Raw genomic sequence first — 4,008 nt, forward strand, 5'->3', positions numbered from 1 at the left:
TGAATTTTTGTTCTGCATTTTTGCTTTTCGTTTTAATTTTTTTTTTTTTTTTTTTTTTTTTTTTGCTTTTTTGCTTTTTAGAGCTGCACCAGTGGCATGTGGAGGTTCCCAGGCTAGGGGTCTAATCGGAGCTACAGCTGCCAGCCTATGCCACGAGCCATAGCAACGCAGGATCCGAGCCACGTCTTCGACCTATACCACAGCTCACGGCAGTGGCGGATCCTTGACCTGACTGAGCGAGGTCGGGGATCGAACCCACAACCTCACGTTCCTAGTGGGATTCGTTTCTGCTGCGCCACAACAGGAACTCCCTTTTTAAATGTTTTTAATCATGACATTGATAAATAAAATCTGCCCCTCTCTGTACCTGCAGGTCTGTTAAATTCAGGTTTTATCTTTCTAAACCTTCACAACTATTTTTTCTTTAATTTTATTACATTTAATTAAACATTTGACTAGATCTTGGGAGTTCTCCTGCGACTCAGCAGGTTTAAGATCCGACGTTGTCATGTTGTGGCTCTGGTCACTGCTGTTATGAAGGTTCGATCCCTGGCCTGGGAACTTCCACAGGCCACAGGTGCTGCCAAAAAAAACCCCCAAAACACTAACTAGATTTTAGAGTAATACACATCTCTCCTTGACCAAACTGGCTTTTAAAAAATAGGCCTCTTAACTTACTGATAGCTTCGTAAACTAAGTACTATTTATGATTTATGAAAGCAGATTTAAAGTAATACTCAAAGATGTAGACTTTTTGGGAGTTCCCATCACGGCTCCACAGAAACGAATCTGACTAGCATCCATGAAGACGCAGGTTCGATCCCTGGCCTTGCTCAGTGGGTTAAGGATCCAGCATTGCCATGAGTTGTGGTGTAGGTGACAGATGTGGCCTGAATACTGCGTTGCTGTGGCTGTGGCCTAGGCTAGTGGCTAAAGCTCTGATTTGACCCCTAGCCTGGGAGCCTCCATATGCCGCAGGCATGGCCCTAAAAAGACACACACAAAAAAGATGTAGACTTTTTGGAGAACCGACTCATCTTACAAACAGTAGGCCTTCTCCAAAGCGCTTTCCTGTAAACTATGTCCTGATCTTCACGGGGGAGCCTTGCATGAATAGACACCCACGCCATGTTGGTTGTGCTGATTGGTTGAAAGCAAATTGAGTGACAGCCCTGCGGAAAACCAGTGCTGCTGCTGGATGAGCCCAGGCTCTGGAGGCCAACTCTTCTGCCGTCTGACTGCCAGCTCTGCCACCAACCGTGGCTTAAAGCAAAACTGCTTAAACCTCTGTTTCCTCTTGTAAATTGGAGAGAACAAGGGCTCCTCTCTCCTGGGACAGTTGATGACCAAGGGGAAGAGCTCAGGACAGAGTAAAGTGAGTGCTTTCAAATAGCAGTATCATTAACCTCGTTTGACAGAGGAGCAGCGAGAACTATGGGGAGGCCAAGTGGCATGGTGGCAGGCACATCTCTTTGAAGAACATTTAAAGTGTTTGAATGATGACCACCAGAAGGTGCTGATTACTAACTGATTACTATTCCTAGTCAGCCTCTTCCAGATCAGTGGCAAGATTACATTTTCTTTTTTCTTTTTTTTTCTGTCTTTTTAGGGCCACACCCATGGCATATGGAGGTTCTCAGGTTAGGGGTTGAATCAGAGCTGCAGCTGTGGGCCTGTGCTACAGCCACAGCAACGCCATATCCAAGCTGCGTCTGTGACCTACACTGTAGCTCACGGCAATGCCAGATCCTTAACCCACTGAGCGAGGCCAGGGATTGAACCTGTGTCATCACGGATGCTAGTCAGATTTGTTTCTGCTGAGCCATGACAGGAACTCCAAGATTGCATTTTCCTTTTGCCAACATGACAGAAAGCACATGAGTCACTAAGGTCTCTCCCAGGATCTTGGAAGGGCCCAGAAGCTCAGTTTCATCAGCTCCACGGTGAAGTTCCTGTAGTCCACGCTCTGCTTTATCTGAACATTTCTGTATGTTCTCCCAAAGTTTGTCATCTTTGGCACTTGGAAAGGCCTGTCATTCCTGGGAATTATGACCGGCCAAACACCACAGGAATGAATGCTCTCCATGGACAGGGTTGATCACCACAGGGGCATCAAAGTGTGTGTTCCCACATCAATTCCCAGTTAGTACCTCCCATTGGGAGGGGACAGGGGGGTCCAGTGAGGCCAGGGGAGATGCAAGACTCAGCCAAAGATCTGATCCCAGCTGCCTGGTGACCTGTGGCAAGGAGCAGGTGAGCAGGGGAAGAGGGGAGCCAGGGTAATCTCCACCTGACCTGGGTGCGTCCAGCCTCATTTACCTGTGAGCATGATGCTCTCTGTGCTCTGGTCCTTTCGCTTGTCTCCTGGCTGCTTGTCTCATCCCCTGGGTCCGGTGGGAGTTCCAGAAGATTTCCCCCTTTAACCCCACAGAACAGGAGGAAGGAACTCTCTCTGCTCGACCTAGCAGACAAGCAGGGCATCTGGAGCCCTGGGCTATGGTCGTGTGGGGCCTGGGCCCTGTTCTCCCTCCTCAGCCTCACATTACGACACTGTTAATGTTATCACCATCAGTTTTCTCAAGTTTTGGTAAAGAACTACATACACAACATATATGTAAGCAGTACTCCGGGACTGTCCACTGGTTACCTTCTTCACCCCTCACCTGGGTTAGGCCCTGAGCCGCTCACACCAGTCTGGTCTTTTGACAGAAAATCTGGGAGTATCACTGCTTTCCATTTTGTCTATAAATCATTCCATGGGTTTAATGGGCTGTAAATTCTCCCCTAGGCTTTAAGGTCATCAGAGTCAGAAATATACCCGATTCATCTCTCCCTCCTCGGTGCCTTCCTGGTGCACAGCGGGAACTCAGTGTTTTTGAATGAATAGAGAAAGACCTGGAGTTCCCATTGTGGCTCAGTGGAAATGAATCTGACTAGTATCCATGAGGTTGCAGATTGGATCCCCGGCCATGCTCAGTGGATTAAGGATCTGGCATTGTCACGAGCTGTGATGTATGTTGTAGATGCACCTCAGATCCCGCATTGTTGTGGCTGTGGTGTGGGCTGGTGGCTACAGCTCCAGTTCAACCCCTAGCCTGGGAACCTCCATATGCCACCAGTGCAGCCCTAAAAAGGCAAAAAAAAGACCAGAAAAAAGCCACCATCGCCTGTGTGATACTAATTGTAGCTGCCAGCCAGTCCCATACAGGGATAGGCAAGACCCAGCACCCGAAGTCAGTGACATAAGAATTTGGATGGGCCTCCAGGGAAGCAAGGTGAGCTCAGAGGGCATGTCCAGGCCGTCCCTGCATAGAGCATCTCGGAAACAATGCGGACACAGAGGTGGAAGCCAGAATTAGGCTGGGGGAGGGGTTGTAGGGGGGCTTGTGGGGAGAGAACAGGTCTACATCATGACTGTGATGGTGGCCCCGAGGCCGCAGATGTGCACACACAAGGAGCCAGTGCTGGGCCTCCACACACACTCACTTTACAGCTTCCTGTGAAACTACTTACGTGAAAGTAAAACATTTTTGAAGTCAACTGGCTGTCGAGACCACATCAGGAGCCCATTCCTCGGTGTCAAGAAGCCCTGGTGTGGCTTCCACTCCCTGTGCTGTGGTTTGGAGCCTGCGTAGGTTCAAGCTTGGGTGGCCAAGGATATGGAGCCTGAGAACAGGGTGTGGTGGGCTAGGGGTTCAGGTCCTTGCCAACAGGTCCAGGAGCCCCTGTGGCTCCGTAATTTTCTCGGGGGAGAGCAAGGCCCTTCAGGTCCCAAGGCTCTCCCTCCATGCCGCCCACCCAAGAAGTGTTCAACTGTGCAGGTCTCATTGCCAAGGACTTGGATTTTATTCTGTGATGATGGAGAGCATGGATGGATTTTAAGATGGCGAGGCCCTTAAAAGATTTGCTTTTCAGGAAGTGTGCAGGGACATTCCGAAGTTGGACAGCCCTTTTGACAGTTGCCACCAGCCAGCAGGGCGATGACGGGAAGGTAACCAGTGGACATTC

Source organism: Sus scrofa, chromosome 9, assembly GCF_000003025.6.
Source record: "Sus scrofa isolate TJ Tabasco breed Duroc chromosome 9, Sscrofa11.1, whole genome shotgun sequence".
NCBI classification, from domain to species: Eukaryota; Metazoa; Chordata; class Mammalia; order Artiodactyla; family Suidae; genus Sus; species Sus scrofa.